Source organism: Saimiri boliviensis, chromosome 13, assembly GCF_048565385.1.
Source record: "Saimiri boliviensis isolate mSaiBol1 chromosome 13, mSaiBol1.pri, whole genome shotgun sequence".
NCBI lineage: Eukaryota > Metazoa > Chordata > Mammalia > Primates > Cebidae > Saimiri > Saimiri boliviensis.
Genome location: NC_133461.1, coordinates 38,598,286 through 38,623,770, shown reverse-complemented (window position 1 = coordinate 38,623,770; position 25,485 = coordinate 38,598,286).

Genomic DNA, 25,485 nt, shown 5'->3' with positions numbered 1-25,485 from the left:
GTTACCGTTTATGGGCAGTCTTGGTGGTGGCAGTTGTTTGGTGGATGAGATTTTACCTCTTTAGGAAAATGCTGGCCCTCTTGGGCAGGAGAACTGCACATGTTGCCAGGGAGGTAGAGAGAACAAAGATCATGCCTCTCATTACCAACCTACTTCATTCTACTGTGAACTGTGGCCCCTGGCTTTGGCTTTCTCAGACCCTTCCCAGGCAAAGCTTCACTGTCTTTTATCTAGTTATTCAGAATTTAACTTTTCTGAGTGAGAGGTAACTAGGTGCTCTAGGTGCTATGGTCTGAATGTTTGTGCCCAGATGCTTCGTGCACATGATAAAACCTTGACCTCCAGAACCCTTTATTATAATCCAGACATTCCTTTCTACAATAATAATTCTTTCAACTAATTACCAATCAGAAAATCTTTAAATCTACCTATAACCTGGAAGCCTTCCCCGACCCCACTTTGAGTTATCCTGCCTTTCCAGACCAAACCAGTGCTCAGCTTACATGTATTGATTGGTGTCTCATATCTCCCTAAAATGTATAAAACCAAGCTGTGCCCTGACCACCTTGGGTACATGTCCTCAGGACCTCCTGAGGCTGTGTCACAGGCTCATCCTTAACTTTGGCAACGTAAATTTTCTAAATTGATTGAAACATGTCTCAGATACTTTTGGTTTATACCCTTATAAAGGAGGCATGAAGGAGTTTTTGTTGTTGTTGTTGTTGTTGTTGTTTTTGTTGTTGTTGTTGTTGTTGTTGTTGTTTTGCCCCTTCTGCCATGTAAGGACAGAGCAAAAATGTTACATCTTTGAATGCTACATCTTTGAAGGAAAGAACAAGCCCTTATCAGACACTGAATCTGCTAGTACCTTGATCTTGGATTTCCAGCCTCCATAACCATGAGCAATATATATTTGTTGTTTATAAGTTGCCCAGTCTGAGGTATTCTGTTATGACAGCCTGAATGACTAAGACACTAGTATTACCAACTATTGCTGTCTAATGAAACCAAATACAGCTTTAAAGTTGAGATAACAAAAAATGCTAATAATCTATACATCCTTCAAAATCTAGAACAGATTTAATTTTTCCATTTAACCTTCTTTGACTATCTCAGTATAAAGTGATAATCAGTCCCAGCTCCTTGACTTCTGTTTCTTCTCACTCACATGCTGCTTGGCATTATTACTTAATATTTTATGTGAATAAAACATGACTGTTATGCAATGTCACTACTTTTTTTGTAATTGAACTTATACCCTGAAATGATTGTTGTCCCTTGGGCAATTATACAATGATTTTAATGATAGAGCTATAACTTAGAACACTGCTTGAATTCCTCTTTTGGAATTTTCTTCAAAGCTTGTAGCACATTCTTTTTTGAAAGCCTCAATAGTGGTAAATCTTCATCTCTTGCAGATGGATTCAATTTTTAGAAATAGCTAAAAGTCATTCAGAGCCAAGTCTAGTGAATAAGATGAGTGATCAAGCTGGATAATGCAGTTTTTGGTTAAAAACAAGATTTGATTATAACCTAATGAGACTTACATTCTTGTGCTGCTCATAAATTGACTCTGAGAGGAATTCCAAAACAGAGTTCTAAAACCGAAGCATGGCAGTTTTCTTTAAATAGATGGCTAGCATTTGATGTTGACTAGGCTTATGCTAAGAGCACAGAAATTGGGACTAAACATCTTTTATATAGATGAAAAAACTGGGGATCAAGAAGGTAAACTCACTGGCCTAGGTTTAGTACGCTAAGAATGCAATGTCTAGCAATTGCAGTAATCCAATAATCAAGTATCTTGGGAGGTGGTAAATAATCACTTTAGATGATATTGATTAAATCACAAGAAGGAAATGCGCATGTTGCAAAAGCCAGGTAGGATTTTTAATGAACTGAAGGGAATGTTAAGATTTTGGTCTGGGTGAAATTTGAAGGGCTCCAAAATCTTTCAATATTTACAAAACATAGAGCTGACATTGAGCTCCAAGACTCACCATGAGTATTCTCATCAGAACACATTAAGTCTTATCTTTAGAAGAAACCATAGAATTTATTTGGTTTATCTACTCATTTAGAGGTTGATATGTACAATACAAAAGATTACATTAATATATTGTCTGTTTTCAACTCTCTAGGGATGAACAGCTTATACTGAGACAGTTGCAGCTCCACTTATTAAACTCTTCTTTCTAAATTAAACTGAAATTGCTATCTTCTCTATGTATTATAACTATCTCTGAAAACTCTCTGACCATAAGGTACATTCTGAATAAATGTAGTAACTTATATATATTTAAAGAAAACCATTCAAAATCTCTGTCTTCTCTTCTTAAAAGTAAATACTCCTTTATCTTCAAACTTCCGGCATATGAAATAATTTCCAAACCTCACATTCTTAGACAGGTGGCCTTCATATCTTGAAATTCTTTTAGAAAATTGATACATTAAAATTGTTATGGCCATCCTTGGGGCAAAAACCAGTTTCTCTATTTGTCTCTTGAAATGTGGGATGTTTAAACATGCTTACATAAGAGAGGTTTGCCTAGCCAGAGTGAAACCGGATTGGCTTTTCCTTAAATATGTGATTACAGCCTTTATTAATGGAGATCATTCTAAAGTAGCCTAAAGTGTTACTTTTTTTTTTTTTTTTTGAGAGCTTGGCTTCATGTGTCACATTTTTATGTTCGATAATATTGAAAGCCAGTGAAATCTGGTCTCTGACCCCTATTTCACAATATTTCCTCTAGATTCATATCCCCTTTTCCCTCAAACACTTTATATTATTTTAAAAATACTTCAGACTTTTAAACATCTCTAATTCACAATTTTACTTGATTTTCTCAGTTGTCTAAGAAAGTCAGGCATTATTGTCTTCTCTTTTCTGGGTAAACTGAGAGTTGTGATTGTGAAAACCAGCTATTAGGGGTTAAAGAAATTGCATATAATTATACACATTGTTTAGCCAATACTACTTGAAGAAAATAATGCAATAGGTATAGAGCAGTTGCTTTAACAAATCATAAAAAGCAAAGAAGAAAATAATCTCGCTCAGGGACAGCAGAATAAAAATGAAAAGTTAAAAAAAATTTTTTAGTTATATAGAAGGTAAGTGTTTAAGGCTGTTTAAAAGTCATTGACTAAATCTCTCTTCTACACTTTGCCTTGTGTTAAGTAACTTAACAGATGTAAGAGAGGAGATGATATGGGACTGGTGTTTGAAGAGTTTACAAATAAACTGGAAATCCAGGTTTCCACACTTAAAACTGTGATATCACTTCTAAAGTAAAAAACTATAAAGGTGTGTGAAATGTATTTCCTAAATAAAGGATGTTTCTGAAATATGTCAAGGCTGTCAACCCAAGTCTAACCCATTGGTCAAGCTCTTAAGGCTCCTTTAGTTCATCCAAACATTTTGAACTAAGTTCATTTAGTAAAATATTACTGCATTCTACTGTTCATCTTCAATATTTCAGCACTAGATGAAGAAATAGAAACCCATGTGATTATATTATAGTTGTCCATAACATGGCTAAAAAACAAACTGAAGGGGTCACCACACATTAAACTATTAGACTAAAGGCATAAATTCAACTCTTTTTTAAAACTTTTTAAGAACAAATGATGACTCATGAGAAATCCATGTTTCATAGCTTCCTGTGTTCCCAGGTCACATAATTCACATTCAAATGCTTTGTTTAATAAAGTGTAAGTTTATGATATTGATTCACCTTGGGTACCTCTGGCCAGCTTCTGAAATCATATGGAAACTGCACTGTTTTGCTTTGGTCTGCTTCTGAAATCAAGTGTTTTGGTAAGCCTCAGAAGTCAAGTGCACTGCAAGGATTCACCTAAACTTTTATGAATTCACCTGAACTTTTTTTTCTAGATTAGAAATGGCAAATAACATTATATTTGCCTAAATATTATGAACTAAAATCTATTAAGAATCTAATATACCTTCTGTGACATATCTAGAAGATTTTAAAAGACAATGTGTTCAGTATGCCCTTTGAGAATCTCAGTCTGGACATTAGAAAAATGATTTACAAGATAGGGCAGTAAAGACAGTAATAGAGATAATATCAGGGGATCATAAGATCCCTGAAGACAGAAAGTCAGGAGAGCTATGTAAGATCTCAAAAAAAAAATGTGTAGAAAAATATTGTGATGTCGTTGAACTCCTATAGAGAACTGCCAGTGGCTCTTTTTGGGAGTACTTTGCCATATCCCATGTATTTGGTACAAATAAAATAGGGCTCACTATGTACCAGGCACTGAGCCAGACTCCAGGGATAGAGAGGTTCAAGGTAAATATGGTCCTTGCCCTCTTCAACTGAACAATCTACTTGATATAGCAAACATATTATTTGACCAGACTAGAAATAATTCTTCAAGAAGTACAAGGAGTATCAAATAGGATGGATATGACTTAATCTAGAGTATCAATAAAGACTTGTGAACTTGAAGGGTTGATGACATTGCTGAGTACTGAGGCTGATTAGGAATCAGCTTCATAAAAGTCACTATGGTGGGAAGGAAAATAGGAGGTGTTAGGAGGAGAGGCCTGATAGAGAAAAAAACAATTTCCAAAAAAAAAAAAAAAAGATTGAACTTTACAGAAAAAAATAGCCAATTCCTAAACTAACTCTTGCAGTCTGTCTTGACTGTCACCCGCCCACATTGTCTCTGCACTTCATAATATTCTGCCTCAAAGACGGGTGATGGCTTAGATAAGCAAGGAAGATACAATGATGTTATTTACCCATTCTTCCTGCAAACATTACTAGAAACTGTATAAAAGAAATGGCAGATGTTCATATGATAGGATGTGAGAGACACATGTTGGTAACCCAAAGTACCTATGGATATTTCCTCCAATAATACACAGGTGTCTCAGAACCACTCTAAGAATCCTTATAAAAATTGATACTACTACATTGGTAATTAAAAAATTGAGGCAAACTAGGGTTATCTGACTTACACAAGAGGTATTCAGTCTCAAGGCAGAGCTTGAACTAATAACTATCCTTCTTGTACTTTCGATTGAATAGTAAACATCACCCCTGTGCAGTAGAACTTTCTAAGATTATGGAAATGTTCTATATCTGCTATGTCCAGGATAGTAACCACCAGACACAACTGACTATTGAGCACTTGAAATGTGGATGATTTGATTTAGGACTAATGTTTTAAAATATTTTTTAAAAATTAATTTAATAGTCTGTAGGTAAATGTAACCAGTGGCTACTATACTGTATAGTGCAGCTCTAGAACATTCATCTAACCTAAAGAAAAATTTAAATAAGACAGTTATTTCTAATTTAGAGGAAAGGAAAAAATTCAGAGTAATTCATGGTTCTATTGTAAGGGGAAAGGGAAACAGATAACATATGATGATGGCTACAGATATTCATATTATTTTTAGGTAATGTCAACATGTACAACAGAAAAGGCCTTTTATGCCAAATAATTTTTAGTTATAACAACAGTAAATTTAGCTATAACAACAGTAAAAAATAGCTATAAAATCAGTTAATTAGAATTAGTAAATTCTAATCACAGTAATTGACATATAATAAACTATATATTTGTGAAATTTTACTTTTAAACATATGTATGCATCCATAAAAACCAATCTACAGTCAAAATAAGAGACATGTATATGATTCATAAAAGTTTGTCACACCCTTTTGTAATCTCTCCCACCTGCCATTCTTCATCTTTCCTCCCTGACCCTCCATAATTCCCATAAGACTATTGATCTGGTTTTTTGTTTTTTTTTTTTTTGTCTAAGATGTTGAATTTTTTGGCAAAAAGTGATTCATAATATTTCCTTATTGTCTTTTTAATATCTCTATAATCTATACTGATCTGCTTTCAGATATTGGTAATTTCTCCTCTTCCTCCTTCTCCTCCTTCTCCTCTGCTTTCTCCTCCTTCTCTTTCTCCTCCTCTCCTCTTTCTCTCCCGAGTCAGGCTAAAGATTTACCAATTTTATTAATCTTCTTCAAGGACATACTTTTAGTTTTATTCATTTACTCTTTTATTTTTTCCATTCTGTATTTAGACTTTTGCTGTGATTTTTCTGTTTTTTTTCCTCTACTTACTTTTTTTTCCTCTACTTACTTTTGAGTTTCTGTTTTAGATCTTCCTTTTAATGTAACATAGGTATTTAGTTGAATAATTTTTTTCTAAGGGTCGTTTTAGCTACTTTTAATGAATTTTGACATGTCATGGTTTAGCTTTAATTCAGTTAAAATATTTTTTACTTTGCCTGTTGATTTTTTTTTTGACAATTGTATTATTTAGAAGTTTGTTATTTTGTTTCTAAACATTTGGGAGCTCTTCAGAGAATTTTTTTCACTGTTTTCTAGTTTACTTCTATTGAGGTCAAATAACATATACTCTATAACTTGAAGTTTTTTAGACTTATTGAGAATTGTTTCATGGTTCAGAATATGGTGTATGTTGGTAAGTTTCATATGCTCTTGAAAGAATATATATACATACATTGTATATATGCACATTATATATATACGTTATATATATGTGTGTGTATATATATGTATATATACACACACACACATTACATATATATACTCTGCTGTTTTTCAGTAGAGCATTCTATAAGTGCCAGTTAGATCACTTTGGTAAATATGTTATTCAAGTCTTCCATATGCTTTTTAATTTTGTATCTGCATGCTGTATTAATTTTGCAAAAAGAGGATTTTGAGTATCAGACCATACGCACAGAACTGTATAGTTCTTTTGCAATTATATCAGTCTTTACTTCCTGCATCTTGAAGTGTTTATTGTGTGTAAGTATTTATAATTGTTATTTTCTAATGTTGAATTGAATTTTTTTATCATTATGAATAAAGCTCTCGATATTTTATGACTACTTTTTTTTTTAATTTTTCAAGAAATGATAGACTACTTTTAAAATAGCATATCTTTACCATACTTTTGCTCTTAACATACTTGTATCTATCTATATATTTAAAGTGGGCTTCTTGGAAGTATCATATTGATTTGTCTTGCATTTTTATTCACCTAATAATCTCTTATTTTTAATTGAGTTGTTTCAACTACTTAATGTTATTATTGATATGGCTGGGTTTAATGCTACCAAATTTCTGCTTATTTTTTATTTGGCTGATATGCTTATTGTATCTGGTGGCTCTTTTTCATCCTTTTGGAAGAATTGGGTATTTTCTTAGTGATGCTATTTTATCTCCTTCTGTATTTTGTCAACAGTAACTTTGTTTTGTGATACTAGTGATTTTTTTTAAGAGTTAGGATTCCTTTAACTTCTAATAGGCTTCATTCCAGTGACATTACACCATGCACAGTATATGAATCTTTCAACTGTGTAATGTCTTATATTGAGTACTGACTTTTACACTATTTGTCACATATATGACCTTTACATGTTATAAGCCATATAACATACTATTATTTTTTTACTGTAAACAGTCCAGAATATTTAAATTATATTTAAGTAATAAAAATTAGATATTTAGATTTGTTCGACTACTATTTTCAGTCTTCTTTATTTTTTGGTGTATAGGTCAATTTTTTTCTTTTTTTTTGCATATAGGATTTCTTTTAATCTTTCTTGTAAAGTAAGTATGCTGGTGATGAGTTTCTGCCGCTTTGTTTTATAATGGAAAAAGTCTTTATTTCCCTTTCATTATGAGGCATATTTTAATTCAGTAACTATTTTCAGTTGATTTTTTCTTTTATTATTTTAAAGATGGTGCTCCACTATCTTCTATCTTGTTTCCAGCAAGAAATTTATTGTAATGTTTATCTTTGTTCCACCGTTCAAAATATACCACCCCCTCTCCCACTTAGCTACTTTTAAGATTTTTGCTCAATTAATCATTGGAGCAATTTCATTATAATGTAACATGCTAGCTTTCTTCAATTTAAAGAGCTTGGGGTTTGTTGAAATTCTTGGATTGTCAGATTTTTATTTAATCTGGAAAATATATGGCCATTATTTATTCAAATGTTTCTTTTTGACTCTTTTAGAGATTCCAATTATAGCTCATTTATGCTCTGTTCACTTTTTTCTCTTCTTTTTAAAATTTAAAGTTCTGGGCAAGATGTGCAGGACGTGCATGTTTGTTACATAGGTATGCATGTGGCGTGGTGGTTTGCTGTGCTTATCAACCTAGGTATTGAGCCTGCATTAAGCAGTAGCTATTTGTCCCTGATGCTCCCCATCCCCTTGCACCTGTCCCCTGCCCCGCAACAGGCCCCGGTATGTGTTTTCCTTTTCCCTTCTTTTTATTTGTAATCTTTGTTTTACTTCAGAATGTTTCTATTGCAATGACTTGAGAATTTGAAAAAAAATCTCAAATCTCTTTGCTATAATGCTTAATTTGCCATTAATCCTACCTAGCATATTTTTCATTATGGAGTTTTAAATTTTCATCTCTAGAAGTTTCATTTATTGTTTAAAATCTTTCACATCTCTACTTAACATGTTCAGTCTTTTATCCTGATTTTTGAAGATGAACTGTTTTAGTGTCCAGTTATACTAATTCTATTATCTGTGTGATTTCTGTATTAGCTTCCACTGATTAATTTTTGTCCTCATTGTGTATTTTATTTTCTTGCTTTTTAAACTTGCTTTGAATATATGTCAACGTGTAAGACATTATAGATTTTAACTTGTTTAATTTTTAACAAAAATTGCTATACTCCTGTAAATATTACTAGTTTTGTTCCCAGAGTAGAGTCATCTGGAGAAATGATACTTTCAGGTTTTGCTTTTAAGCTTAGTAGATAGAAAAAGTAAAATATGACATAGGGTTAATTTTTCTTTACCTCTGAAGCAAGGCCCTTCATTACTGGATGTCCTGTGCATTACAGGAAATTTTACTCTGGCTGGCAACAAAACAAACTTCTCCTGGCCCTGTGTGAGTGTTACAGGTTGTTTGTTCTAATCCTATGGATTAGTGGCTCCCTAGTTTTAGAATGTTCCTTCATATTCATGTGTTGATCAGTATTTAACTGAATACTTGAGTGGCTGTTTTCTTAGTCCATTTGTGTTGCTGTAAAGAAATACTTGAGTCTAGGTAATTTGCTAAGAGAGAAGTTTATTTGGTTTACAATTCTGCAGGCAGCACAAGAATCATGACACCAGCATTGGTGTCTGGTGAAAGCTTCAGGCTGCTTCCGTTCATAGAATAAGGTGAAGGGGGAAGCCAGCTTGTACAGAGATCGCATGGTGAGACAGGAAGCAAGAGAGAGGAAAAGTACTAGGCTCCTTTTTAATAGTTCTCACGGGAACTAATATAGAATGAGAACTCATTCATTACCGTGAGAATACCACCAAGCTATGCATGAAGGATTCACCCTTATAACCCGTTACCTCTCACTAGTCTCCACGGCTAACGTTGGGAATAAATTTCAACATGAAGTTTAGAGAGATCAAATATCCAAACCATAGCTGATTCATTAGCAGATCCCCAGAGTTCTCTTCTTTGTATAGCTCTCACCTCTCAGAAACTCTACCCTGCAATTTTTAGTCATCTAGTTTCCCCGGACTTCCAGCCCCATCTCCTCAATTCACAAAGTCTATTAAGCTCTTTCTGGGTTCTCACACTTATGTCATAGCTTGGAAACTCTCCCAGCAACATGCAGGAACAATCAAGGGCTTATGTAATTTGAAACCCATATGTCAGGGATTGTTCTTCTTTCTAGGTTGATCCTGAGCTTCTTGGAAACCACTGTTTCATAAATTATATCTATAGTTGTTTCTGATAAAAGAATAAATCTAATTATAATGACTCTATCTTGTTTAAAAGAGGAAGTACCCAGATCACAGTATGTTTTATAAGATTTATTGATCCAAGCCACTTGGATCAAGAATATCAACAGAGTATTTGTTTGATTTGCTGGTAAGTTTTTATGATGACATCAATTTGTTAAAGTACTTTTTGTGAATCTACTAGACACTACAACTGATGTTTTGACAACGAGTTTTCTTTTTAACTTTATTTTCTTTTCCTTCCTCCTTTCTTCCCTCCTTGCCTCCCTTCCTTCTTTCCTTCCTTCCATCTCTCCCTCCCTTTCCCTCCCTCCCTCCTTTCTTTTTTTTTCTTTCTCTTGTTCTTTCTCATTTCTTCCTTTTTATTCCTTCCCTCCCTCCCTCCCTCCCTCCCTCCCTCCCTCCCTCCCTTCCTTCCTTCCTTCTTCTTTCCTTTTATAAAGCTTAAACAAATACCTTTAGTATTCTGGGAAAGTAAAGACATGGGCCAGGCGGGTGCACAATTTAGAGATGACAGGGAGATACAATGTGAAGAACTTAGATTGTCAGCAGCCTATGGAAGCAGAAAAGATAAACTACTTATGGCACAGTGTGAGTCACAGAGTTTAAAATCAGTAGATTCACAGAACTTGGGACTTGACTTACAATTTTAAAAAAATCTATAGTACAGTGAAGAAGCTTTAAGGGGATGTATCATCATATATGTCACATTTCTGGAGCCCGACTTCCTATAGAGTATAGATGGAATCCAAAAAGGTAAGTTTACTAAGTTGATTTTGATCTACACTGCGAAATCTTTTCAAATTTAAAATCTCTCCAAAGTTCTAAATCTTTTATTCTTTATTAAAATAATACCTTGAAAGATAGGAAAGGAATGAACAACTCACCCTTGGCTCTTTTTCCTTGGGAAGTCTGGAAGACATTCCTAGTCCTTCTCCCTGCCTTTTGTATCACACTATCTCTAAGTACTTCTTTCTGTAACAATGCGCCCACTCCCTACCAATATAGCACACCAGGCAGTTGTCAGGCCACGCATTCAAATGCAGTGGGAGGAAATATCTGGAAATGATGTATAATGAGGCCCAGTGCCTCTCATCCTCTCTTAGCTAAATAGCTACCCTGGTCCTGCTGAGGATCGCCGCCTTGAAGGTGGTTTACTGAGCTTCTACGAGTATTGTTATTGTGTCTCCAATAGGTGAAAGTCCTGAGATCTGCTGGGGGGTAAAATGGAAATCATGGCAGTTTAATATTCCATTCATCATGTCATACTTGTTAGCATGCTGTTTTATAGCCACATTGCTCCACAGTAGAACCATTTTAGTGTGCAAATTCTACATTTTTAGTTTAATTTGCAACAGATATGATGTAAAGATAAACGTGTCTATTATTTCTCACTCACCAACAGGAATTGTCCCCAGTAGACAATGAGTGATCAATCAAGATGAGACAGAAGTCCTCCCCAGTGAATATTAAATATCTTATTTGCAAAGAGGGAAAGGAACTAATGAGCAAGCACTACTAACAAATGTTCACTTTCATTCAGCTTCCTAAGACATGTTTAAAGAGCTATGGACGGATCTTTACGCTATAAAGGACAATTGCTGCTTCGTTTCTTTCTCCTTCCTGCCTTCCTTCAGTGAGAATGAGGCACATCACTATCTAGAAGATGATTTCTGCATTGTACCTTCCTGGTCAAAGCCCAGTTGAAAATTGTTTATACTCTTCCTAAAGGGCTGCATAATTCTATTTCAAAAAAAGATTAATATTGGTAAAACAATTATTTTGTCCCAATTTTTTTTTTTTTTTTTGAGGCGGAGTTTCACTCTTGTTACCCAGGCTGGAGTGCAATGGCGCGATCTCGGCTCACCGCAACCTCCGCCTCCTGGGTTCAGGCAATTCTCCTGCCTCAGCCTCCTGAGTAGCTGGGATTACAGGCATGTGCCACCATGCCCAGCTCATTTTTTGGATTTTTAGTACAGACGGGGTTTCACCATGTTGACCAGGATGGTCTCGATCTCTTGACCTTGTGATCCACCCACCTCGGACTCCCAAAGTGCTGGGATTACAGGCTTGAGCCACCGCACCCAGCCCCAATTTCTTAAAATGTGAAAATGGAACACAGCTTAGGTATCTGACAATTACCTTTGCAATGGCTTTCAAAATTATTTTATCAATCAAAAAAGTATTTATTGAGTATCTCAGTTTCCTATAGTAGCTCACACAACATAAGATAAAAGTGAAATAAAAACATTGCAACTCAAATCTTTAGCAATACGACAGTTGAGAATAGTCTAAAATGTTTTGGGTAGTTAAGTAACAATGATAATATTGAATATATATCTATATATCATTTCTGGATATGTATTAGGTTGGTTGGTTTGTTTTTGAGACAGTGTCTTGCTCTGTTATCCGGACTGGAGTGCAGTGGTGCCATCTTGGCTTACTGCAACCCTTGCCTCCGGGTTTAAGCAATTCTTGTGCCTCAGCACCCTCAGTACTGGGATTACAGGCACCCACCACCAAGCCCAGCTAATTTTGTGTTTTTAGCAGAGACCAAGTTTCACCATGTAGGTTGGTCTTGAACTCCTGACCTCAAGTAATCTGTCCACCTTGACCTCTCAATATGCTGGGATTACAGGTGTGAGCCATCACACTTTGCTGTACTAAGGCATTTTAAGTTTCTTCTCTAATTCTCATGGCGAGTTTTAGGATGTGTATGACCATCCTCATCTTATAAATGAAGACAGTATTTGGTAGAAACGGTTAAATAACTTGCCCAGTCACATAGTCATTGAGTAGAACTGGAATACAAACTCCCAACTGTCTATTGCTCAAGTGTAAATTTTACCACACCCCACTAAGTCTTCGTATGAGTTGCCTTGGGTTGTTTTAAGAAGGGATCACAGATTGGTGGCTTAAAACAAGAGAAATGTATTCTCTTTCATTTCTAGAGAATAGAAATCTGAAATCAAGGTGTTGGTTCCTTCTAGAAACAGGGAGATTCTGTCCCATGCTTCTCTCCTAGCTTCTGTGTTTGCAGGCAATGTTTTGGGTCACTTGTCTTTGAGACATATCACTTCAATCTCTTCCTTTTATCTTTGCCATATATATTAAATACGAACATGGTTTTGAAAGTATTTTTTATTAAAAAACTCAAATATCTTCACATGGTGTTTTCACCTTTCTGTGTGTTTGTATATCTTCTTTTCTTATAAGGACTGCAATTGTATTGGATTAGGGCCTACCCTAATTTAATATGACCTCATCTTAACTTGATTACATAGCAGGCCCTATTTCCAAGTATGGTCACATTCATAGGTCTGGGGGTTAGGACCACAGTATGTTTCGGGGGAACACAGTTCTACTCATGACATTATTAAGTCTGATCCATGTTGCATTCTTTAAATTTATGGTTAAATAGAAAACATGTTTTTTGAGACCCAGAATCTGGCATGTAATAGGTGTTCATAAATTCATGATGAGTAGTATTTCCATTAACACATCTTCACTCAGTAGAAGCTTGAATTTAACACCATGAATCTCATGAATCTATAACTGTAAAGGGAAATTAGAGGATTTTTCATTGATAGAAAAATTAACTTGTATTTCTATAATTTGATACCATTATATCACATTACTTATTTCAAAATTAACAATTTCAGAGCAGACTGCCCATATAGATCTTACAGAAAACAAACAGCTACTCATGTCATTGTACTGTTACAATGATGGATGCTATAAAGAAGAAAAGCAACACATTGGTTCTAAAAAGTTAAGTTGTAAGGCACAAATTTTTTGTAATTGAAGAATTAACTTTGACTTGAGAGAATAAAAGAAATTAAATATATGCATGAAAATGAAAATATTCTCTATTGAATACCTCAGAAAAGCTTATTAAATGCATTTTGCAAAATGTATCTCCTGGCATATTTTTGATGATTTGTAACAATATCAAAGTGTTATGTCTTCAACAATGCCTCCTTTTTTCTAATTTTTTGTGCAATTAAATATCTGTCTGAAGTTGTTTGTTCTCCTTTAAAGATTGATTGGGGCCTCAAATAAAATACAGTAGTTAGCAATGTGGATACAAATGGTTGTTGGATTTCTGACATCCTGAAACATATCAAACTAAAGAGAATGGAAGAAAATAAGTGTCTACAGAATATCTGCTGTTACTAAGTAGAAGGGAGTTGGATTCAAGGTAGTATACAGTACTCCCCAAATCACATTGATCTAATTTTGCAACTCTAAAAATCTGAGGGGTTGAAACTAATAATAATTAAGGTACCTTTTAGCTTAATCATTGCGTGATTAAAGTTTAATTATTGTAATCAAAGGCCATGGTATTTGTCTCGTTGGTATTACTTTATTAGAGAAACCAAGAAGGACTAGAAGGAATAGATATGTAGATCTTCAAAGTGGGAGAGAAAGAATAGCCTGTAGCCATCAACTACAGCCAAAAGGAAGCAGAACGTTTGGAGGTCTCAGTAGCCTGCTCAAGATCCCACTAGGCAGGCACTACCTCAAGTGACACAGAAAACTTGTTTGTTGTGATTTTGTTTTAAACATACTATACAACAGATGTGCCATTTTTTTTGTCAGACATCTAAATAAAGAAAATAGATTCTGTTTTTTCCTTTGTTACCTCAATTTCAATAGCCATAATTTCCTAATTAGGAAATTAATGTTCTAATTACATCAGAGTAGAAGGTTGTTTTCTGTGTTTGAGATGGAATTCAGGAAACCAATCCTCCTCCTTGCTCCAGCTGCTAAGGAACAATCATGCCCAGTGGAAACTTCATTGTAACATGAAAGTCACCATTTCATCCCTGGAAAAGGGGATGTTAAATTATGAGGTTTTATCTAAATTTTAATCCAAGTCGGTTTTTGGAAAGTGTCTGAAATCTTTGGCTGCGTGCATGATCACTCTGATCTGTATTCACAGAAATGGTAAACATCTATGAGGAGCGTCCTCTTCAAGGTTTTAGCTTGTCAATGATTGGTTTAGATTGCACTGAATTCATAGAAATCACTAGTTAAAAGTTTAACACACTGAGCCATTCCTCCCAACTCTGGAAATATTTAATTCAATGACTATGCTCATATTTCATTAGATGATTAATTGTGTAAATGGCTCAGAGTGCCAAAGAAAGTAGGAATTGAGGAATTCGTGTCAGTAACTTAGCCAGTTGGAGCCTGTGCTTTCCCATAAACAATATGGGAAGACTCAGATGATAATACTATTCTGTGAAATCAGTCTCAGGAATAGTTATTCATCAACAAGGCTAGCTCTCTCAGATCTATTCCAATTATTCTTCATTGCCTCAAACTCTCTCAGATCTATTCCAATTATTCCTCATTGCATCAAATGGTGCCATAATGTATGTTTAGTTATTATTCTTAATATAGTAGAGACAATAAAATCCATATGACCTTAATCATAGGTATAGCACAGTATTCCAGCAATCTGTCTTTCTAGTTTATAGCATTTAATTCATTTCCTACCAGTGCTGATATGGATGATACAGTAAGTCTAATAAACCATACTTTCTAGAGAACATAGCATTGAATGCATGGACTCAAAAAGTACCGTCGAGTTTTGCAGTCTCCACAATGAGTCACAACCCAGCACATTACAACCTAGTGTTGCTAAATTCCAAACAGACTTTTATCTTCAGGATTCAGAAATAAGAAATCAAAATTATCAAGAATCCTCAGAAAATCCTAAAGTTCTAAGATAGTCTATATTTTCATAATTTATTTGCAGATTTTAAAATGCAAAACTATTTATTATTGTGTATTTTTCTTTAAAAACAACTCTAAAGCTTATATAACTCATTGAAGAATGATTCCTTATTATTGTCACTTCCTATAGTTTAAAAATATATAATTTTGGCTTATAGCAAATATTCAAGACAGGAAAACACCAGCAAACATCATTTTGATACATTCAGATCTCCTAGCATCATTAAGAATATCAAGCAGACTCGTGTCAAAATTGCCAACTGAAAGATTTATTTTGCTTCCAAAACTTATTTATTGGAACATCACTCATAGAATTTGTATAATAAATATAATGCATATAAACTTATTAATATCTATTTTATTTGCAAGAATGACTCATTGTTTATAGCAGACAGGCCCACAAACACATACTTATAGCGCCAGTTATAAGCAAGAGCGATTGATTACATTATGACCACTTCTCTCTTAGGCGCTCCTGTCCTCACTACCAGAAACACGACATTATCCTTCCATTCCTCATGTCTTGTTTCTTGGTTTTGCATTTGATGTGATATCAGTAGATTCCTTTGACTTAGTAAGATCTCTCTGCTGATTATTAAATTTTAAATCTCACAGAATTATAATACTTACTTTTCCCTGTTTTCCTGACTCCTTGACTAATTTTTCTCAGGTTATGGTAAGTCACATAAATTTTCAAAGGAGTATCAGGTTAAAATTTCTATACAGTTACACTGATCATCAGAACAATCAAATCCCTGGTTTAACCAGTTGCACTTTATGGTCCTCAGTAGATTGTTAATTTCATTAAAAGGGTATCTTTTTTTTCATATGAGCTAAATATTTGAATATTCCTCTCTGTTAAAACTCTGGTACCCTGAGAATACTATTAGTAGATACATTTTGAGTCAGCCAGAATAAGTTCATATCACCTCTATAGCAATAAATAGAAATAATGTTTTACCAGTACATAATTGTTCAGCACAGTGTATGGTAATTATTGAGTGTGCCAGCTCCGGAACCGGAAACCTTCGACTCAAATTCCTATAATACCACTAATCACTTATAAAATCTTTGGGCAGTTACTTCACTCTGTAAAGTAAGCTTTAGTTTCTTCATCTGTAAAAAGAGGACAATACTAGTATTTGCTTCCCAGAGATTTTATCTTTCAGAACATTTTATAAGCAATGGAACAGCCAGACAGACCTGGCTCCCTCTACGGGGTTAATCGCCACTTTAAAATTGTTATGCAGTGTTCCCAAGCATTTTCTCTGTGTTTACTATGTGGTGGTAGCCACAAAAGACATATTTTGCAGCCTTTAACATATTAGACCAATGTTGTCTTGTATTAGATACCATTTGGCAGATTGCTTTTCATACTCAATGTTATTATTTCTTCTTGTATTTACCAAACTTGACAAACGCAGATTCCATGTATTCCTTTTATTCATTACATAGTATTTCCTTGTTTGGATATATATAACTCAGCTCCAATGTATTGACTTTCATGTGAATGTGCAAGTATTCATCTAGCACATAGACTAGAAACGAAACTAGTTGCCAGGGAATATGAATCATCACATTTACTGTTTATTAGTAAATTGCTTGCAGTGTTCCATTTACCTGTATTCTCACCAACGCGTGGTCTTTTTTGCTGATTTTTTTTCCCCAACTTGATGGGTATGAAAAGACATCTCATGGCTGTTTTAATTTTCATTACCTGATTACTAGCAGGGTTAAGCACCTTTTCATAGGTTTATTGGTGATTCCAGTTTTCTCCTCTTGGGATTGTTGATAGGCTTTGGTTATTTTTCTGTTTTTCTTAATTGTGTCTAGGAATTCTTTGTACACAGAGATGCCACAAAGTTTAACTTTGGCCTCAGGAAAAGATATACCTGGTTTTAGCCTTGGCTTCAGACTTTAAAAGACAGAGTAACAAATATCTACTTCTTTTCTGGCCTCTTTCTTATCTGCCTGTTCAATGGAGGTAGGACCACTCACGTTACTATAGTCTCTAATCAAGGCAGTGCCATCAAGTATACGAACAAGGTGTAGCCCTTAAATTGTCTATTAACATCTGAATCCTTATTCAGTATTCATTTTCAAACTTAGGAAAGCAGTCTAGATGTAAGTTGGAATAAAAACCTCCATGGGCTTCTTCAGTCTGTTGAAATACAAGCATATTTATGTGTTTCAATAATAAAATGTTGAAATAATGCTGATTTTGAAAGCTGTTAATTTGCTGTACAAAAATTATTAAGAACTTTCAAACAGTTAAACAATATTAGCAGTTGTTATGAATAAGAGAGAGTGCATTAGATAGATAACATTAACAAGAACATAATATCCGTTTTGAGCCAGCAAATGTTTATAAAAATTTAAATGCTAATAAAAAGGGAGAATAATAGAAATTAGATTATATCACAATGCTAATCTTTATAAGCATTAAGAGCTATATTTAATTTTTAGTTATTTAATTCAGCTTAGGCCAGAGTCTTTCAAGAAAAAAGTCTTATTTGAGAAGTCTTCATATCTCGTGAGGATGAATTAAAAGCAGAATCTCAACTTTGCTACCTTTAAATGTCACAGAGAGAAAAACTGCAAAATCATCTGCAACAAAATCCATGATAAGTCATCTTTGATCTCAACATAATGGAGACTATAAAGAGTATAAAAACTAGAAGAAAGAGTAGAAGGTAAATAAAATAATTCAAACAATTTTTTGTTACTTACCAATCTTTAAAAGAACATACTTTAAGTATACTTTAAGGACATATTTTCTTATCCTTTTGAGTCTATGTAGGATCAAATTTTAAGTATCACAGAAATCATATTTATTGTTGTCTGTATTAGATACCTGAAAGCTTAGGGATTTTTGAAATGTGCCACATATTTTAAAACTTCTTTCCTAGAAATTTTGCTGATATTATTCCTGATTTTAATTTATATGTATATAAATATATTAGTGATATTATGACATGTCACATAGTTGCAAATGAACTACTCTTTTAGTGTGTCAGTGTTCAGAGTAGTAACTGCATTAGCTTACAGTGGCCAATACTGCAGAGCAGTAATTTTTCCCTACACCATGATGTCAAACTTTTAAATCCAACCGTTAGCAATAAGTAAATTGCCATACTCATTTATTTTTGCAAAAAAAAAAAAAAAAAAAAAGGAAAGAAAGAAAGAAAGAAATCAGATTTGATCTTGTACCTAAGAAATTAAATTTGTAATATTGGCATTCAGAGCTAGCCATGTATTTGTTATTCAACCACCGTGTGTATTTTGCAAGTTTCTACTCAGTGGACATTTCAAGTATCTTTTTTCAGTCTGTTAGTTTACTTTAAGGATTTTGTTTATGACATCTTTTGGGTAAACTTCAGCAGTCTGAAGATCCTCTTTCATTGTCTTCCGCATGTCTATAGCTATGGAGACTTTGGCTGTCAGTCTAATTTTAATTTTAATTCTATTATAGATGATCCACAATCAATTCAGAACCAGGTCTTCTATGGTAGCTCACAGTTCCTGTACCCTACATGACACTGTGGTAATCATGAGACTTAGCCATCTTGTTTATTATCTGTTTCTTAGTACTTATGGAGTCAGAATTCTCTCACCACCCTGTGATTCTCAGGTCCCTCACTGTAGTACTTCTGTTGCTGTGGGATTTTGTTTTGCTGAACCCTGCACCCACCCTGATTAGAACACAATGGCAATCTGCAATATTCTGGATACAAACAGTGTCCACTACAATGATGAATAAAAAAGTAGCACTAGTCTCCACATCAAGTTGCCCCCTGGGAGGAATAAACATGTAAGAAATAGTTATAAGTCCTCAAATAAATATAGATATATGCAATTATGTTATTATAACAACACTTCTATGTATTTAAGTACAGAATCTGATTCCTAACAAAATCAGAAAATTGGCTATTTTTGATATTTGGCCTAACTCATCTATACCTGTATTTAGAGACTTTCAAAAACCCCTTGAAGAATTAGAAATTTTATCCTGGCCAGTGGCTAGTGTCAGATTAGCCATGCCACCCTTTAAAACTGCCATACCTCCAGCCCATTGTTTCTGCAAAATCGTTGATTCTCTAACTGTGGTTTGCTTAGCCAGGCAATTCCACAGGAATTGACTTTTGATGCATGCTCTGTAACAGCAGACTCTGTGATTGGTTTGCACCAACCTACTGCATTTGGTGAGCAGGTCCACCCTTATAAAGAGTTTCTCCATCAACCAGGGAGTACACATGGAGCTTAAAGAGCTTTCTGTGAAAATGACAAGCTGAAACTTCTTGTGCCTGGCTGATTTCTTACTACCTGCAGTAGTGCCCACAGCAGCTCAGTGTCTGCATAGGGAACTTGAAGGCACCTAGAAAGCCTGCACCTTTGTTGGGAGTACATATCTACTTTTAGGTGCTTTCTCCATATCTTTTATCTTGGCCTTCCATTAGTCATGTTATGTTGCCTAATATGGTACCTAAAACATACAGTAAGTACTATGAGAATAAATATAGTCATAATAAGCAAAATCAAAATCTTTATCATTTTATTAGATACGAAAAAAAACTACAGATATAATGCAATAGAATTCCAACTGGGCATCATTTACTTCAGGACCCTCCTAAAAGCAGCACGTTTTAATTTTGGTCACTTTTTTTCTGTTAGAACAATTGCCTTCATATTTAGACAAGTTTTGCCTCCTTACTATTTGGCCTCCTTACTATTTTTCCAGCAGGTCCCATTTGCCCCGTGTATGTTTGAAGAGTAAGTCTAAACATACTTTTTTTCCTACATGGGCTCTTTAAGTATTTAAATATAATCATCTTCATCTCTTCTTCATGTCTTTTCTTCTTTTGTCATCTTTTATTACACAATTCCTTTTCCAGACATTTTAATTTCATGTGGCCATCTTCAGAGTACCTCGTATCTTAATTATTTTTATAATATGTGTCATTTAGAATCTGAAAGCATCCCTCTTCTGGCCTGACTGCCTGAGGACCATAGGACTACCACCTCCCTTATTCTCTCTAGACACTGCATCTTGAAATCAACCTCAGTTTGCACACAGCATTTATCCACTAGAATGTGCCCATCCATGACTAATATTGAGTATTTGCTTTTTGCCTAGTAATTTGAGCATGCCTCCATTGTGTATTCTTCATACTGTAAACCAGTCTTTAGTTTGCACAGGATGTACAAGATCCTTGAGTAGAGAGACAACCCACTGTCTACGTATAAATTCCTAAATTCCAATGTAAGAAAACTTGCAAGTCATTGTAAATGCTGAATGACTGAATGAGAAATAGATGAAAGTCCTAGTTTTTTAATATAAACTATTTTGAATATATGTATCACTATTTTACCTATGCAACTCCATTCTTGCTCCTAAGCATGAAATTGTATCATTTTATTATTTTGTAAAGATCTAAAGTGCACATAATTCAGTTAGTGACACTCCATAGTTCATGGTACACAATTGTCACTGGCTAAGGCCAGGCTTTTCATTTATTGCTATCAAAATTTAGCATGATATCTGGGACTCATTACTCCTGCCTCTTGTAATTTGATTCCCTGTGATTAGCTGTCTCACACAGCTTTGTATTATTTGCAATTTTGTTAAGCGGAGAAAGAGGATTAAGATACAAGAAACAACAACAAAGAGTAAATTATACATTAAGTGCTGAATTGTAAGCTACAGATTTTAAATACTCTCTGAATTCGGCAGAGAGGTAGAACTTGAACATGTGAACTAGATAAGAAAAGAACAGAATCACTGAGATGTGAGCTCAGTTAAGAAGGCGGGGTGGGATTTAGGTAAGTAGCAAAGAAAGGAACTTGTGAGAAAAGGAGGAAAAAAAAGCAGCTCTGTTTGTTTGCCAGAGGAAGTGGGAGATGTGCAAAAGAAAGTGGCAAGATAATCATTTGGATAATTGGAAGCAGGATCTCTCTTCTTTCTGACCCTCTCTCTATTTAATAGATGAAGTGAGAGACATTGTCAAGAGGAATTTTGCTTTGTATCTACAGCTTGCCCGTAGATATAAGTTTGCAATTTTAAAATTTGTATTAGAAAAAAAATACAAAGAGAGAAGTGGGGCAGGGCTGGTAGGATGTGGAATAGCAAAGGTTGCTGTGTTTTCTGTTGCTTCTTCTTTTCCAGGCAGACCCAGCCTGTAAGAGAAGACCTTGTTCTGACTTTTTACCCTAATTCCTACTACATCTTTCTGGAGGTCTAAGGACTTACGTTCTTGCTTCCAATTGAGAAGCCACTCAGATGGCTAACATCTACATATCTCAAATCTTGTAAATAAATGCATGTTTAGTTGGGAATGTAGAGACTTCATTATCTTATTATATTAGCTCTTTATTAACCATTTGCCACATCCCCCGTGACAGCACTAGAATTTGTAACATAGGAATTGCATAATTAACATGTTTTTCATTTTTCATTTTATATTGACTGACAAAATACATAGGACCTGATTTGTTCTTGTCTACCATGAATATTTATATCATCATGTAGTTCACTTTTTAGCTTTATTACCTACAGTTCTCTGTCCTCACACTTGTTTTACTTTTATTCCATTTTTATATCATGGTACAATCCCCCAATTTAGCTTTACATCCTGAACATTCGATCTGAGAACCATTAATCTAAATAATTTTGTCTAAAATAAAGATGTTAATTTAAACATAATATTTGGCTTACAGCTAAAATAAAATTGGGTCATCAAGTAGCAAATATCAAACTCTTACATGTCATTTTAAAGGTTTATTTTCTTTATTGCATCGTGTAATAAAGAAATGCATGCAATGCAGTTGCAGTGCATTGTACCACATTGTGTGCATAATTTGCAAAAGATAGACTATTAAAGTTATTAAAGAGCTTCTACATTGATTTGTGTATATATATAGAAAAATTTTCAAGTATTAAAATAGTAAGAATGGGCTTGACATATATATTGCTTTTCAGTTTAACATATTTCTGATGCCTATAGTCAAAGATCAATATTCAGGATTTTAGTTTATGAATAATGTGATAGTGATATAATCAGAATTCACATGGTTTCCAAAGTAGATGACTCACATTCAAATTCCCAGTTCTCTCAGAGCACTGTTGAAGGCTCTGAACAAAAATAATAGCTGGCCTTTTTTAAACAAAAAGTTTTGTGCAGATTTTAGATAACTACAGTCTATTCAGTCCAGTCTATCATGAGGACAGAAATGGACTTTTAGATGTTTTGTTGAGCATGAAATAAATGCAGATGAGAAAACATTTCTGATGTCTACATCTTCCTTTGACTTCTGAAGTGAATATTCCACATTCAGAATGATTCAACATACCCTTCAATAGTTGGATTGTTTCCATGCAGTGTAAGTTCTACTTTTCCAATACAGAATTATAATAGAAGAATTAATAAAACTGTATTTTTGAGCTTCCTTGCCACTGGAGTAAGGACATTTTTAGGTTCTACCAATCAGTTGTTCCTTTACCAAACTGATTGTAGTTGAATTCTCAGGGAAAGTGGAAGTTTTAGATAAACTGTTTTTATTTATTTATTTTATTTTATTTATTTATTTATTTATTTATTGTATTTTAAGTTCTGGCATACATGTGCAGATCATGCAGGATTGTTGCATAGATATATACACAGCAATGTGGTTGGCTGCCTCCATCCCCCCATCACCTATATCTGGCATTTCTCCCCATGTTATCCCTCCGCAAACTCCCCACCCACCACTGTTCCTCACCAGCCCCTCACAACAGACCCTAGTGCTGATGCTCCCCTCCCTGTGTCAATGTGGAGAACTGATTTTTCTAAGGTGGCTCAAAGCAGAATTGGTGGCATGGGAGGTAGCATTGATAGAGGCTTTCTGATTCGTTGACTACCTGATCATGGCAGAAAGAACAGTACTCTCACTGTGTTTCTGGAAGCTTGCTTGAGAGTCTCTTCCTTTCTATCTAAACTAGAAGAGGCGAATGTGATTGTCTGCAACAAGAACCCTGTCTATGACAAGCTTTTACCACAGAGCCATCACACGTTAATTTATCTGAAACAATCTTAAATTTATGTCTGTTTTACCTACTTTGGGATTTAATGTATTACGTTCTCTACCAGACATGTATCTATATTACTGTTTTCTCATTATACTGTCATTCAGAATTTCATGAGACTCACAGAATAAATTATACCTAAACCCATAAAATGTTGACTGAAGAATTTAAAGAAAAATACTTACAGAGTTATCAGTATAAGTATACTTTGCTTCTATTACCCTCCAATTACAACTTAATCTTTATATTTAAAATGTTTAAATATCACCATTATCCACAAGCAATAATTATTACATGCACAAGTGGACACAGTTAATGAGGTAATTAGGCTATAATAAAGCAATCTATGAATTAATCAATAATCATTTATGGAGCACTATCGTGCAGCAATCTTGGCTAGGTATAAAGTAGCCCAATGCATAGGCCACTTTGCAGCATTTACATTCCATACATTTGTATATATTGAATACTCTAGTACTCCAATACATTGGAGTAATCAATCTATACAAAACCCCAGTAAGGGTAACACCTCTATTAAAAGGAGGAATAGTTGACAGCACTGGAAGACACAAGTGAGGTTCTAAGACTGGCCTTATCCAACTCTGACATTTTTAAACTGGAAGATATATGAGATAATATTTTGAATACCATTGTAATTTCTAAAATGGCTTTTTCCCAGTTCACTCACCTGCAGACATTTCAAACTGCAGGCCTAGCTTAATCTAGTTTTTGAGCCAACATTGGCCCCCCAAATGCAGAACATTATAGCATCATCATGAAGACTAAGTGGGGAATGGGATTGTCTCCACTGCCAATGATTGCCCAGTACTTGTTGTGTGAAGAGTGAGCCTCAGACATCTGTTTGTTTACCAGGCCACAGCCTTCCCCCAAGCTTCATTGTATTCACTTTGGATTACTAATCAGTGTTTCATTACCGTCCCCTGAGAGCTGGACCCCATCACCTGGGTTTCCAGCCATGGATGTGACCCTCTGCCAAAGGACCATCTGGACCCGCTGTGCTGCCATCCACCTGATGGTCATTACTGTCTCTGCCTGAGGCCTCCTGCCACGTGCCCCAGCAGGCAAGGCTGGATACCTTCAGACACAGACATTGGCCTAAAGCAAGCCTGAGATAATGACACGTAATGGAACATCAAAACAAATGCTGCTAGATATGCTCTTCAAGGGCCCATCCCATAAAGTTGCTAATATTCGTTAAGTACTTCTTTTGTGCCAAACACAAGAATATTTTGTGTCCATTATTTCACTTAATCTTTATAATAATCCATAAATTGGATATTATAATCATTATTTAAAAATACATATAAAGTATGTTTGATGGCGCATGCTTCCGTAATTTACCCAAAGTTTCAAACGTTATAAATGATGAGCCAAGTTTTGAGCCTAAAAACAAGCTCTTAATGACTAGGTCATGCTAATTAACCCCTCATCTCCCAACATGCAGTGCTTGGCTTCAGCCCTATACCTCTCATAGGCTCAGATTTTAACATTCCATGCACACTTAGAAATATATTAATTACTATTTTAGCCGGGCGCGGTGGCTCAAGCCTGTAATCCTAGCACTTTGGGAGGCCGAGGCGGGTGGATCACGAGGTCAAGAGATCGAGACCATCCTGGTCAACATGGTGAAACTCCGTCTCTACTAAAAATACAAAACATTAGCTGGACATGGTGGCGCGTGCCTGTAATCCCAGCTACTCAGGAGGCTGAGGCAGGAGAATTGCCTGAACCCAGGAGGCGGAGGTTGCGGTGAGCCGAGATCACGCCATTGCACTCCAGCCTGGGTAACGAGAGAAACCCCGTCTCAAAAAAAAAAAAATTAATTAAAAAAAAAGAAATATATTTATTACTATTTTAATAACATCAAACA